The 15676-nt window shown below is 39.7% G+C and overlaps 1 long non-coding RNA gene across 1 annotated transcript; it reads left to right on the top strand.

Annotated features, from left to right (window-relative positions):
* The first annotated feature begins 2051 nt into the window (after positions 1 to 2051).
* Positions 2052 to 15463, top strand: LOC115892694. Its single transcript, XR_004052586.1, has 3 exons — positions 2052 to 2106; positions 9746 to 9807; positions 15167 to 15463. It is a non-coding gene; the product is annotated as an uncharacterized LOC115892694 (long non-coding RNA).
* The last annotated feature ends 213 nt before the right edge of the window (positions 15464 to 15676 follow it).

The raw sequence follows: 15676 nt of genomic DNA, 5'->3' as shown, positions 1-15676 counted from the left end.
ATCACTCTATTGTGAAGACACATGTACACGTATGTTTATTGCAGCTCTGTTCACAATAGCAGAGACTTAGAACCAACCCAAATGCCCACTAATGATAGACCGGATGAAGAAAATGTGGGACATATTTCCCACATATATCCCACACCATGGAATACTATATAGCCATAAAAAAGGGTGAGTTCATGTCCTTTCCAGGTACATGGATGAAGCTCAACAAACTAACATGGTAGCAGAAAACCAAACACTGCATGTTCTCACTCACAAGTGGGAGCTGAACAATGAGAACACATGGACACAGGGAGGGGAACATCACATACCAGGGCCTGTCACGGAGTTGAGGGCTAGGGGAAGGATAGCATTAGAAGAAATACCTAATATAAATGATGGGTTGATGGGTGCAGGAGCCACCATGGCACATGTTTACCTATGTAACAAACCTGCACGTTCTGCACAGGTATCTCAGAACTTAAAGTATAATGACAAAAAATAAAAATAAAAAAAAAAAATAGAAAACTGTCAAGGGAATGAGAACACAAGCCAAAGACATGGGGATGTTAGCCAGCAGAGAGGCTCTTCCTTGCTGCCTAGTTCTGTGTGTTTTGACGCAGTTGGTCAGTAGTGTTCTGTGGTACAGGGGAAAAGAGTGATGACTCCCTCACATAGTCTGCTTCTGTGCCTTGGAGGAACCTCCTCCGATTACTGACTCCGTGCCTGGGTTTATTTTGCTAGGTTTTCTGGTCCACGGGGTTCACTAAGGCAGAGGCTGGTTGGCAGACAAGACATATCCTTACCCGTTGGGTGCTGGGAGGGAGACACATGCCTGCTCCTCAACCAGCCTGCAAAACTGGGCACCTCACCTCTCAGTGACCTGAGAGTTAGGGCTCCTCTCTGCCTGAGTACTGCCCAAGCCAACGAGTCCTGGTTGGCTGGGATCTGCAGGGGTGTTGTGGGTGGGGATCACCTAATCTGCTGTCCGGGTGCTTCCCAGGAGAACACAGGGTTGCACATGCAAATAGAATTGAGGCAGAAGCCAGACTGCTGGGCTGGAAGCTCTAGTGAGTGTGGTCCATTTGGCTGCTAGAGGCGGGGGTGCGTGGAGCTGTCCACCCTGCCCTCTGGGTATTTCCCAGGGCAATAGGAGGCTGTGCTACTCAGCAGATTTCAGGGAGAATTAAGGCCCTTGTGCTGGAAGCTCTAGAAGGCGTGGCCTGCTTGGCTGGGAGAGGTGGGGTTGGTCAGAGTTACCCCTTCCTGCTATCCAGGGGTTTCCTGGGACAAGAGGCTACACTTACCGGTTGAACTCACTCAGGAGCAGGAAAGCGGAGCTGGAAGCTCCTGGGGGCGTTGCCTGACTACCTCACTATCTGCTCTCTGGCCAGGTGTTTCCTGGAACAACAAGTGGTTGCGCCCACCAGCTAAGTTCAGGCATACGTGGGGCTGATGGGCTGGACGCTGGCGCTGAACCCTGTGCATGTGCAGGGTGGAGGGGTGGCTGGGGGCTGGAGGGAGGGGAGCAATGCGACTGCTCCTGGGCACTGTGACTGCAGTCTCTACTGGGGAGATGGCACTGGTGCCTCTGTTCCCGGGTCCAAGGCTTGTGGAGGTCCCCTTGGACTCCAGAGCTGCCTCCACAACATTTCCGGCGGCTCTCTGCCTCAGTTTAGAAGCTGGTGGGAGGGTGCAGGGAGGCCAGCGGGGGAAGCGGGGCGGCGGTGGGGGTCTTCCGTTCGCAGCCTCACACAGGATCCTGCGGAGAGCGTGAATCCCTCACGGGCCGCTTACTCACTCACCCTTTCCTGTGTTGGGAAGCTTCTCGCGGCTCCGCGTTTATCCCAGACAGGCTGCTGCCCAGCCGCACTCCTCTCTGCTCTCTTTGTCTGCTTCCTGCCTTGATGGAGTCCGACATGGTTTCTTAGACATCAGCTTGTAGGGTCAGTGTCCGCCAGGCCTTTGTCCCCTCTCTGTGAGAGGAGCGCGCAGGAGCTGCTTCTAGTCCGCCATCTTGACTGAACCCCTCTCAATCACTCTTCCTGTGTCTCCGGCTTTTAGAACTAAAGCAGTTATAAGAATACAGACGTATTCCGCTCAGTCGGAGTGTTTATAAAGGTGTTTATTTTATTTATTTATTTATTTATTTATGTAATCCCTGCAGGATAATTCTAAGTTGATTTACTGACAGCTATACGGTAAAATATTTATACAATGCATTTGTCTTTTCTTTAGTACCTTTTCTCCATGTAGTTTTGTTTGAGATAAAAGACAGACCCTCCTGGTTTTGAGGTAAAGCAAACCTTGAAAAGAAATTATTTTAAAACCACAGACTTCAAGCTGGTATAGAAAAAAAAATTCTTGTTTTTAAATTACTAAAGATTTAGATTTCTTTTTTGTGTGATGGAGTATCTCTCTGTCGCCCAATTGCCAATAAATGTATATACCAGGGAAGCATGCAGCACATCAAATGTAGTTAATATAGCATCCATAAACTTTTGCTTAGATGAAAAAAAAACATTTAAGAATAACTTGATTATCTGAACAAATCATAACATCAAATAACTGTAAATGGAAAAACCTGGGCTGTATTTAAAAGGAATACATGTTGGGCTGGGTGCAATGGTTCAGACATGTTATCCCAGCACTTTGGGAGGCAGAGGCAGGTGGATTGCTTGAGCCCTGGAGTTTGAGACCAGCCTGGACAAAATGGCAAGACCCTGTCTCTACAAAAATTAGAAGAATTAGCCAGCATGATGACACATGCGTCTAGTCCTGGCTACTCAGGAGGCTGAGGTGTGAGGACTGCTTGAACCTGGGAGGTGGAGGTTACCGTGAACAAAGGTGGCACCACTGCACTCTAGCCTGGGTGTCAGAATGAGACCCTGTCTCGAAAAAACAGAAAAGAAAGAAAAAAGAAAAAAGAGGGAGGGAAGGAAGGAAGGGCAGGCATACATGTATGCTTTGCAAATTATGCTTTTTAAAAAACAAACTATTAAAACAGTAAAGTTTGCAACTATCTAGAAATTTTAGGAAAAGATACATATATATACCCTGTATTCAACACTACTCTAAACAGTAGTTTTATATCAGAAAACAATATAGACGGAAATTTCTACATTTACACAGCTGACATTATTGCAGAAGATAAATAATAATACACATAATTGTCAACTATACTTTATAATGTGCTAGAAAATGTTAAGTGTTATGTCGTTGAAGTACTTGCATCTTTATTTTCCAGTATTTTACTCAAGAGACAGCTGTATATATGTTACTCCAATGGGCAATGCCTTTATTCTTTTTCAGTTGGAAGTTCTTATTCTGTTGGACTATTTTTTAATTATATGAGCAACAGAAAATTCATCTGAAAGCACAATCTAATTATTATATATTTTTATTATACTTTAAGATCTAGGGTACCTGTGCACAACGTGCAGGTTTGTTACATATGTATACATTTGCCATGTTGGTGTGCTGCACCCATTAACTTGTCATTTATATTAGGTATATCTCCTAATGCTATCCCTCCCCTCCACCACAATAAGTCCGGGTGTGTGATGGTCCCCTTCCTGTGTCCGAGTAATCTCGTTGTTCAGTTCCCACCTATGAGTGAGAACATGCGGTATTTGGTTTTCTGTTCTTGTGATAGTTTGCTGAGAACGATGGTTTCCAGCTGCATCCATGTCCCTACAAAGGACATGAACTCATCCTTTTTTTAATGGCTGCATAGTATTCCATGATGTATATGTGCCACATTTTCTTAATCCAGTCTGTCACTGATGGACATTTGGGTTGATTCCAAGTCTTTGCTATTGTGAATAGTGCCACAATAAACATATGTGTGCATGTGTCTTTATAGCAGCATGACACTTAATCCTTTGGGTATATACCCAGTAATGGGATGGCTGGGTCAAATGGTATTTCTAGTTCTACATCCTTGAGAAATCGCCACACTGTCTTCCACAATGGTTGAACTACTTTACAGTCCCACCAACAGTGTAAAAGTGTTCCTATTTCTCCACATCCTCTCCAGCACCTGTTGTTTCCTGATTTTTTAATGATTGCCATTCCAACTGGTGTGAGATGGTATCTCATTGTGGTTTTGATTTGCATTTCTCTGATGGCAAGTGATGATGAGCATTTTTTCATGTGTCTGTTGGCTGTATGAATGTCTTCTTTTGAGAAGTGTCTGTTCATATCCTTTGCCCACTTTTTGATGGGGTTGTTTGTTTTTTTCTTGTAAATTTGATTGAATTCTTTATAGGTTCTGGATATTAGCCCTTTGTCAGATGAGTAGATTGCAGAAATTTTCTCCCATTCTGTAGGTTGCCTGTTCACTCTGTTGGTAGTTTCTTTTGCTGTGCAGAAGCTCCTTAATTAGATCCCATTTGTCAATTTTGGCTTTTGTTGCCATTGCTCTTGGTGTTTTAGACATGAAGTCCTTGCCCATGCCTATGTCCTGAATAGTATTGCCTAGGTTTTCTTCTAGGGTTTTTATGGTTTTGGGTCTAACATTTAAGTCTCTAATCCATCTTGAATTAATTTTTGAATAAGGAGTAAGGAAAGGATCCAGTTTCAGCTTTCTACTTATGGTTAGCCAATTTTCTCAGCACCATTTATTAAATAGGGAATCCTTTCCCCATTTCTTGTTTTTGTCAGGTTTGTCAAAGATCAGATGGCTGTAGATGTGTGGTATTATTTCTGAGGGCTCTGTTCTGTTCCATTGGTCTATATCTCTGTTTTGGTACCAGTACAATGCTGTTTTGGTTACTGTAGCCTTGTATGACAGTTTGAAGTCAGGTAGCATGATGCCTCCAGCTTTGTTCTTTTTGCTTAGGATTGTCTTGGCAATGCGGGCTCTTTTTTGGTTCCATATGAACTTTAAAGCAGTTTGTTCCAATTCTGTGAAGAAAGTAATTGGTAGCTTAATGGGGATGGCATTGAATCTATAAATTACCTTGGGCAGTATGGCCATTTTCACAATATTGATTCTTCATATCCATGAGCATGATATGTTCTTCCATTTGTTAGTGTCCTCTTTTATTTCACTGAGCAGTGGTTTATAGTTCTCCTTGAAGAGGTCCTTTACATCCCTTTTAAGTTGGATTCCTAGGTATTTTGTTCTCTTTGAAGCAATTGTGAATGGGAGTTCACTCATGATTTGGCTCTCTGTTTGTCTGTTACTGGTGTATAAGAATGCTTGTGATTTTTGCACATTGATTTTGTATCCTGAGATTTTGCTGAAGTTGCTTATCAGCTTAAGGAGATTTTGGGCTGAGACAATGGGGTTTTCTAAATATAAAATCATGTCATCTGCAAAAAGGGACAATTTGACTTCTTCTTTTCCTAACTGGATACCCTTGATTTCTTTCTCTTGCCTGATTGCCCTAGCCAGAACTTCCAACACTATGTTGAATAGGAGTGGTGAGAGAGGTCATTCCTATCTTGTGCCAGTTTTCAAAGGGAATGCTTCCAGTTTTTGCCCATTCAGTATGATATTGGCTGTGGGTTTCTCATAAATAGCTCTTAATATTTTGAGATACATTCCATCAATACCGAATTTATTGAGCATTTTTAGCATGATGTGCTGTTGAATTTTGTCAAAGGCCTTTTCCGCATCTATTGAGATAATCATGTGGTTTTTGTCTTTGGTTCTGTTTATATGCTGGATTACATTTATTGATTTGTGTATGTTGAACCAGCCTTGCATCCCAGGGATGAAGCCCACTTGATCATGGTAGATAAGCTTTTTGATGTGCTGCTGGATTCGGTTTGCCAGTATTTTATTGAGGATTTTTGCATCGATGTTCATCAGGGATATTGGTCTAAAATTCTCTTTTTTTCTTGTATCTCTGTCAGGCTTTGGTATCAGGATGATGTTGGCCTCGTAAAATGAGTTAGGGAGGATTCCCTCTTTTTCTATTGATTGGAATAGTTTCAGAAGGAATGGTACCAGCTCCTCCTTGTACCTCTGGTAGAATTCGACTGTGAATCCGTCTGGTCCTGGACTTTTTGTGGTTGGTAAGCTATTAACTATTGCCTCAATTTCAGAGCCCACTATTGGTCTATTCAGGGATTCAACTTTTTCCTGGTTTAGTCTTGGGAAAATGTAAGTGTGCAGGAAATTATCCATCTCTTCTAGGTTTTCTAATTTATTTTCATAGAGGTGTTTATAGTGTTCTCTGATGGTAGTTTGTATTTCTGTGAGGTCGGTGGTGATATCCCCTTTATCATTTTTCATTGTGTCTATTTGATTCTTCTCTCTTTTCTTCTTTATTAGTCTTGCTAGCAGTCTATCAATTTTGTTAATCTTTTCAAAAAACTAGCTCCTGGATTCATTGATTTTTTGGCGGGTTTTTTGTGTCTCTATCTCCTTCAGTTCTGCTCTGATCTTAGTTATTTCTTGCCTTCTGCTAGCTTTTGAATGTGTCTGTTCTTGCTTCTCTAGTTCTTTTAATTGTGATATTAGGGTGTCAATTTTAGATCTTTCCTGCTTTCTTTTGTGGGCATTTAGTGCTATAAATTTCCCTCTACACACTGCTTTAAATGTGTCCCAGAGATTCTGGTATGTTGTATCTTTGTTCTCATTGGTTTCAAAGAACATCTTTATTTCTGCCTTCATGTCGTTGTGTACCCAGTAGTCATTCAGGAGCAGGTTGTTCAGTTTCCATGTAGTTGAGTGGTTTTGATTGAGTTTCTTAGTCCTGAGTTCTAATTTGATTGCACTGTGGTCTGAGAGACAGTTTGTTATAATTTCTGTTCTTTTACATTTGCTGAGGAGTGCTTTACTTCCAACTATGTGGTCAATTTTGGAATGAGTGCGATGTGGTGCTGAGAATAATATGTATTGTGTTGATTTGGGGTGGAGAATTCTGTAGATGTCTATTAGGTCCGCTTGGTGCAGAGCTGATTTCACTTCCTGAATATCCTTGTTAACTTTCTGTCTCATTGATCTGTCTAATGTTGACAGTGGGGTGTTAAAGTCTCCCATTATTATTGTATGGGAGTCTAAGTCTCTTTGTAAGTCTCTAAGGACTTTCTGAATCTGGGTGCTCCTGTATTGGGTGCATATATATTTAGGATACTTAGCTCTTCCTGATGAATTGATCCCTTTACCATTATGTCGTGGCCTTCTTTGTCTCTTTTAATCTTTGATGGTCTAAAGTCTGTTTTATCAGAGACTAGGATTGCAACCGCTGCTTTTTTTTTGTTTTCCATTTGCTTGGTAGATCTTCCTCCATCCCTTTCTTTTGAGCTTGTGTATGTCTCTGCATGTGAAATGGGTCTCCTGAATACAGCAAACTGATGGGTCTTGACTCTTTATCCAATTTGCCAGTCTGTGTCTTCTAATTGGACCATTTAGTTCATTTACATTTAAGGTTAATATTGTTATGTGTGAACTTGATCCTGTCATTATGATATTAGCTGGTTATTTTGCTCACTAGTGGATGCAGTTTCTTCCTAGCATCGATGGACTTTACATTTTGACATGTTTTTGCAATGGCTAGTACCTGTTGTTCCTTTCCATGTTTAGTGCTTCCTTCAGGATCTCTTGTAGGGCAGGCCTGGTGGTGACAAAATCTCTAAGCATTTGCTTGTCTGTAAAGGATTTTATTTCTCTTTCACTATGAAACTTAGTTTGGCTGGATATGAAATTCTGGGTTGAAAATTATTTTCTTTAAGAATGTTGAATATTGGCCCCCACTCTCTTCTGGCTTGTAGAGTTTCTGCCGAGAGATCTGCTGTTAGTCTGATGGGCTTCCCTTTGTGTGTAACCCGACCTTTCTCTCTGACTGCCCTTAACATTTTTTCCTTCATTTCAACTTTGGTGAATCTGACAATTATGTGTCTTGGGGTTGCTCTTCTCGAGGAGTTTCTTTGTGGTGTTCTCTGTATTTCCTGAATTTGAATGTTGGCCTGCCCTACTAGGTTGGGGAAGTTCTCCTGGATGATATCCTGCAGAGTGTTTTCCAACTTGGTTCCATTTTCCCCGTCACTTTCAGGCACACCAATCAGACATAGATTGGTCTTTTCACATAATCCCATATTTCTTGAAGGCTTTGTTCATTTCTTTTTACTCTTTTTTCTCTACACTTCTCTTCTCATTTCATTTCATTCATTTGATCTTCAATCGCTGATACTCTTCCAGTTGATCAAGTTGGTTACTGAAGCTTGTGCATTTGTCACGTAGTTTTCGTATTATGGTTTTCATCTCTATCAGTTCTTTTAAGGTCTTCTCTGCACTGATTATTCTAGTTATCCATTCATCCATTCTTTTTTCAAGGTTTTTAGTTTCTTTGCACTGGTTACGTAGTTCCTCCTTTAACTCTGATAAGTTTGATCGACTGAAGCCTTCTTCTCTCAACTCGTCAAAGTCATTGTCCATCCAGCTTTGTTCTGTTGCTGGCGATGAGCTGCGTTCCTTTGGAGGGGGAGATGCCCTCTGATATTTTGAATTTCCAGCTTTTCTGCACTACTTTTTCCCCATCTTTGTGGTTTTATCTGCCTTTGGTCTTTGATCATGGTGACATACTGATGGGGTTTTGGTGTGGGTGTCCTTCCTGTTTGTTAGTTTTCCTTCTAACAGTCAGGACCCTCAGCTATAGGTCTGTTGGAGTTTGCTTGAGGTCCACTCCAGACCCTGTTTGCCTGGGTATCAGCAGCGGAGGCTGCAGAAGATAGAATATTGCTGAACAGCGAGTGTTGCTGTCTGATTCTTGCTCTGGAAGCTTCGTCTCAGGGGTGTACCCCGCCGTGTGAGGTGTGAGGTGTCGGTCTGCACCTAGTGGGGCATGTCTCCCAGTTAGGCTACTCAGGGGTCAGGGACCCACTTGAGCAGGCAGTCTGTCCGTTCTCAGATCTCACCGTCCATGCTGGGAGATCCACTGCTCTCTTCAAAGCTCTCAGACAGGGGCATTTACCTCTGCCGAGGTTTCTGCTGCTTTTTGTTTTGCTATGCCCTGTCCCCAGAGGAGGAATCTACAGGGGCAGGCCAGCCTCCTTGAGTTGTGGTGGGCTCCACCCAATTCGAGCTTCACGGTGGCTTTGTTTACCTACTTAAGCCTCAGCAATGGCGGGTGCCCCTCCCCCAGCCTTGCTGCTGCCTTGCAGTTAGATCTCAGACTGCTGTGCTAGCAATAAGGGAGGCTCCTTGGGCTTGGGACCCTCTGGGCCAGGTGTGGGATATAATCTCCTGGTGTGCCATTTGCTAAGACCCTTGGTAAAGCACAGTATTAGGGTGGGAGTTACCCGATTTTCCAGGTGTTGTGTGTCTCAATTTCCTTTGGCTAGGAAAAGGAATTCCCTTCCCCCTTGTGCTTCCCAGGTGAGTCGATGCCTTGCCCTGCTTCAGCTCTCGCTGGTCGGGCTGCACCCGCGGACCAGTGCCAACTGTCCGACATGCCCCTGTGAGATGAACCCAGTACCTCAGTTGAAAATGCAGAAATCACCCGTCTTCTGTGTCGCTCACTCTGGGAGCTGGAGGCTGGACCTGTTCCTATTCGGCCATCTTGTTTGGGCCTTTTTAAAAATCTAATTATTTTAGTTATTTTCTAAAGGCAGTATTTGTTTTTCAGTCTAAGGAGCATCAGTTTGAATCTTATAATATAATACAATGAGATATAAAATTTGGAAAATGTTTTACATACACAATTTTTCTATATTCAACAAAATATATTATGCCTTTATTAGAACACTATTACTTGCACATATTCAATATGATGTAGTTATTATTTTTCTATTTCTTTTTCCCTAGCGGTATTAAGCACCATCCTATGTCTCAGCAACATGCTTATGTTTGAATGGAGTTCGTGAAAAGTAAGAGGAAATAGGATGGAAATGAACCACTATGTCCTGATCATACTTCATTTATCTATTTGGTGCTGTGAAGATTTAAGATACTTCAGCTTAACCTCATTTCCACTATTTAGAGACATTAAGACTATTTTGCACAAAGTTGAATAACCACACACTTGATTACTTCACCAGAAGCATTAAACAGTGACAATCCTGAGGTGTACAAATAATGCCACTCCATAATTATTGAACTGAGATTGGTGTTGTAATGCAAATAATAAGATTATATCCTCAGTTAAATTATATAAAACATGGTAACCTCCATAAAAATGTCACCATATCCACTCATATCACTAGTTTGAAACTATGTGTTTTCAATTTCATTACACAGAATATATTTTATTATAAAAATAAATAATAAATTATCCTACAGAAAGGAATATTTTATTATTGTCACAGAGTCATCGACACAGTCGAGGAATACTACTTCATTAATACTTAGTCATCAAATGGTTTTTGTTATTTAAGACTCCCTTAAAAATGCAATGCATTTGCTACAGAGTTTTACTAAGTTATATATATATATATATATATATATATATATATATATATATATCACCATCCACATTTCTGTATGTTCTTTAGGCACTCTGTGCTGTATGCAAATGGAACATATTTTTCTCTCTTAATATTTGATTCTATTGTGGTAGACAGACCTTAAGGTTTTCAATCTCTTGGTGTTAAAAGCTTTTGTGTAATCCCCTTCTTTAGAATGTGAGCTAGACTTGTGACTTTCTTCTAAACAATAGAATATGACACACATAAAGCAATGTCACACCTGTGATTACATTATACTGTGTAAAACTGTTCTGCTAGCTCTCACTATCCTGTTGGTCTTTAAGAGGCAAATTGAGATGTTTTGGTGAGGGTCTGCTTATGAAAAAGGTTATGTGGCAGAAAAGATAAATGGCTAAGCACTAAAGGTGGCCTCCATTTGACAACTTTCATGGATCCAGAGCCCTCCCTCAGCCATAGAGCTTCAAGAAAATAAATTCTACCAACAGCCTACATGAGCTTGGAAGTGAATTATTTTGCCATTTGAGACTCCAGAACTTATCTGGAGTCTCCCTTGATAGCACCCTTGATAGCAGATTGTGATACTCACAGTATTTTTCTGTATTATGAATATATAGTTACCACTGCTTCACCAATTCACTGTTTTTAGAATCCTGCTAAACACATAAACAAAACTATTCTTATTTGTGGCTAATGAGCAAGAATATCTATAATACAGTCAAATAGGTGTGTACTTGTTGAATCAAAAGACATTAATTTGAATAGATATCATCAAAATAGTCTCCCCAAATTAGGATTTAATTTATCCTTTTATCATAGTGCAAAGAATTCATGGTCCAAAGGAAATTTAACCTCCGCCACCTTAAGAACTCAAAGCTAGCACTGCCAACAGACAATGGATTTTAGAGACTGCCCTAGATTCATTGCCAGTGTTATCTCTGAAAATGAGATTTAGCTCATGACACATACGACACACTATTCATCTGCATGATTCATTCTCCTTCAAATAGCTCAATTTGGGGTGGGTTTATTTGATTGACAAAGAAAATATCATAGGTTTGTTGTTGAATTACAAGTAAAATTAGTAAAGTGAATATCTACCATGACTTGTTTCTTTAGTAAATGGTATTGCAATGTTGGATATGCCCAAAATATGAAGTTCACCAAAAAAAATGAGACAGATGTCCACCTTATATTAATTTATTCATGTATCTACCAAAGCAATTCTAAACCTGTTCTAGTATGTTAGTTATATATACAGACTTAGGTATGCCCCAGAGTATTACTGAATATGCATATGTATGTGTATATAAATGTATGCATATATGTGTGTAAATGTGTGCACATGTCTTATTCCAGCTTCTACTGGTATGACAATACCACAGACTGTGTAATTTATAAAAAATAGAAGTTTATTTGGGTCCTGATTTTGAAGTCTGGGAAATCCAAGAACATAACACTGGCATCTCTCAAGGGTCAAGCCATGGCAGAAGATGGGATGTTGGAAGTGAGTATGTGAGACAAAGAGTGGAAGTTGGGTGAAATTCAGTCTTTTCATTAGGCAACCACTCCAGTAATACCCAACTCACTTCCACAATTGTGGCGTTAATACATACATGAGGGCTCCACCCTATGAAAGGAACATTCAAACCATAGCAGTATATAAAAGCACATATGTGTGTGTGTATGTGGTTGTGGGTATACATACCCACATATATTTGAATGAAGTCACAACAATTAAAAAGAATTGTGCCATTTACAGATATAAAAGTTTAAAAAATAACAAGTCAGGGGGACAATGAACTTACTTTTGGATATGTGCCCAACACATCCAAGTGAAAATCCCTGCATGAACTTGAATTAAGTTTCATGAATATAAAATTCATGAGAGAAAAAAGGCTTAAGAAATTTATTTTTAATTTATGAACTTGATACTATAGTTACAATTGATTAAAGTAAAGAGTATTGTGGATATATATTGACTAAGAAAACTGCAAATATTAAACACGGTAAGGGAAGGAGAAAGGGCAGGAAACCTGGAAAAAGAGGTAGAGATTTAAACAAAGTTTAAAAACAACTAATAGTGTTAAAAATTATCAGCAAAGTACAATTATATGACAGGAAAATTTCCATTTTTGAAATGTGTAAGATATTGGATATTGTATTAGTCTGTTTTCACACTGCTATAAAGAACTACCAGAAACTGGGTAATTTATGAAGAAAGAGGTTTAATTGGCTCACTGTTCCACAGGCTTAACAGGAAGCATGACTGAGAGGCCTCAGGAAACTTACAATCATGATGGAAGGCAGAGGGGAAGCAAGCACTTTCTTCACGTGGTAGCAGGAGAGGGAGAGAGAACCAGTGGGAAGTTCCACACAGTTTTAAACCATCAGATCTCATGAGACTGAACTCATATCACGAGAACAGCATGGCGAAATCTGCCCACATAGTGCAATCACTTCCCACGAGATCCCTCCCCCAACATTGGGAGTTACAATTCAACATGAGATTTGGATGGGGACACAGAGCCAAACCATATCAGAGATATGTGCAAGAACAGTTTGAAGAGAATTAAAAGGCCAAGAACAATGCATTGAAAAGTTGCTGTACCTGCAGAAGTAAAGGAGGCAAGCATAAAGCAGTCTTTCTAGAAGTGCGCATGAGAGGATTAGCAGGGAAGTAGAAAAGGTGCCAGACCAAGGGGAGGATAGCTTATTTGTTTTTCTGTATTTTGAAAAGTGATACTCTTGCATAATTCCTATGCTTAGACCAAAGTGTCCATAGGCAGAGTGAAATTAAAGGCAAAAATAGATTCGCATGTGGAAAAGGACCTGCTAGAAATGAGAAGAGAAATGTTGCAGGTGTATATATAAAGAGGGAAAAGAAACTTCTTGTTTCAGGGGAAACTTCACAGAAAAAAATTATATATATTTTAAAGTCCACACTTTTCTGAGTTCAGAATGGAAATAGAAAATGACACTCTGACAGACAGAAAGGTGTGCCTGCCCAGAAATACGGAGAGCATGCCAAACTTCACGTAGGGCTGCAATATGGTTTGAATATTTATCCCCTCCACGCCTCATGTTGAAATGTCATCCCCAGTGTTAGAGATGGGACCTGGTGGGAGGTGTGTGGGTCATGGGGATGCATCACTCATGAGTCTTGACACTATCCTCAAAATAATGAGGGAGTTCTCATTCGGAGTTCACATGCGATCTCACTATTTAAAAGAGTGTGGCACCTCCCCGCTCTTACTCTTGCTCCCCTTCTTGCCACGTGACACAGTGGCTCTCTCTTTACTTTCTGTCATGATTACAAGCTCCCTGACACCCTCACCCAAAACTAAGCAGATGCCAGCCCTATTCTTGTAGAAGCCTATAGAATGTGAGTCAATTAAATGGCTTTTCTTTATGAATTTCCCATTCTCAGTATTTGTTTATAGTGACACAAATGGACTAACACATAGGGGAGGCTATTTCGTATTTTTATTTCTTTGGAAATAACTCCTTTGTATTTACCCTTTTTCAGTTTTTTCTCCTGAAGAACTTTTATTTACTACATAAAATAGAAACAGGCATTATTTTCTCAGAAAAATCCTTCTTCTTTTTGGTAACATATTCAGTAAGATAGATCCCGCTCCATATTTGTTCTTTCACAATGCTGTTTATATCTACTGATATATGTATATATTTTGGTATATATAACTATCTACATTTTGAAAAATATTTTGGAAAAATATTATGGAAGTTCCACAAAAAAATAAAATAAAATTACCAGCTAATCCAGCAACCCCATTTTTGGGTGTATTCAAATGCATTGAAATAACTATGGTGAAGAGATGTTTGCACTCCTGTATTCACTCCAGTATTATTCACACTAGGCAATATTTGGAAGAAATGTAAATATCCATCAGCAGATAAATACATTTAAAAATGTGATACACACAGAAACACATACACACACACAGAGAGAGAGAGAGAGAGAAAGAAGGAGAGAGAGAGAGGGAGAGAGACATAGAGAGAATGGAATACTATTAAACTTTTAAGGTTTGCAACAAAATAAGTAAATCTGGAGGATATTAGACTAAGTAAAATAAGCCAGACACAGAAAAACAATTATCACAAATTTGAACTCATAAATTCACAGAGTAGATTTGTGGTTACCAGAGCCTGAGGGATGGGGAGGACACTGATGGGAAAAGGGGAAATTTTGTTCAAAATTCACAAATTTCAGTTAAATGAGAGGAATAACTTCCGGTGATCTATTGCACAATCAATTGACTAGAATTAATAATTATGTATTATATATTTCAAAATTGCTGAGAGTAGATTTTAAAGTTTCCTCACTGCAAAGAAATGATAAGCATGTGAGATAATGAATATGCTAAATTTGTTAGTCTGACATGGTCATTCCCTAGTGCATCAAATTATTGAAGTATCACATGCTGCACCGTAAGTCAGTAAAATAATTTCTTGTTAATTAAAAGTAAAATTTTTTAAAATGTGAAAACTGCTTGATCCTTCAATGCTTTGTAGCCTACATTGTAGAAATAATGTAAGGTATTATTCTTATTAGTGATAGGTATTGTCTAACTTGTGTATATATTTTACTCCAGGAGAAAGATATTTACCAATAGAAAAAACAACACCAGATTTGGGAGGACGTCAACCTCTTCACTCCCCAACCTCCACTTCCTTCAGTGGTAAAATTTTTCTGAAAGAATCAGGAGAATGTATTTTCTCTGAAAAATTTTCTCTGCAAGAGAAGTATACCAAAAATGTTTGCTCTTTATACTCCACATAGCCGCCATCTACCACAGTTATTCATCTGGACTTCAAGTCTGGTCCGCTGGGGAGTAGGTCATCACCACTACACCGGGTCACCATCAAGATCCAAAATGTGCTGAAACTTAAAGTCACTGCTCTATTTGGTAGCAATCCAAAGTGGACCAAAACATTCCCTAAGTAACGCCAAGGTCAAAAAGGTGATGTTGAAACGTCAAATTTTGATCTCTATGAGTGGGTACTACTAAATAGAGAGTTGTTATAAGTAGGATAAGAGAAGAGCTGTTGGTTGTTTCATCAAAGCAAAGAATATTAAGGAAATTAAAGTAAGCTATCAACAAGTATGTGTCCTGTTTAATTTGTAATGTTTTCCTCAAATATGTTAAATGTTATCCTCTCCCTAAAAGAGGAAAGGACCCTGCCTCTTTATAAAATTTATAGCATGGTACAATACAAGGCTGAAAAATGTCCTAGTAGACCTGTTTTTTAAAAAATATTAATGTGCCACTTTAGGCAGAAGGAACATGAT

Source organism: Rhinopithecus roxellana, chromosome 13 (genome assembly GCF_007565055.1).
Source record: "Rhinopithecus roxellana isolate Shanxi Qingling chromosome 13, ASM756505v1, whole genome shotgun sequence".
Classification (NCBI taxonomy): domain Eukaryota; kingdom Metazoa; phylum Chordata; class Mammalia; order Primates; family Cercopithecidae; genus Rhinopithecus; species Rhinopithecus roxellana.
The sequence above is the reverse complement of the archived record's forward strand: the minus strand, read 5'-3'. Positions and strand labels throughout refer to the sequence as shown.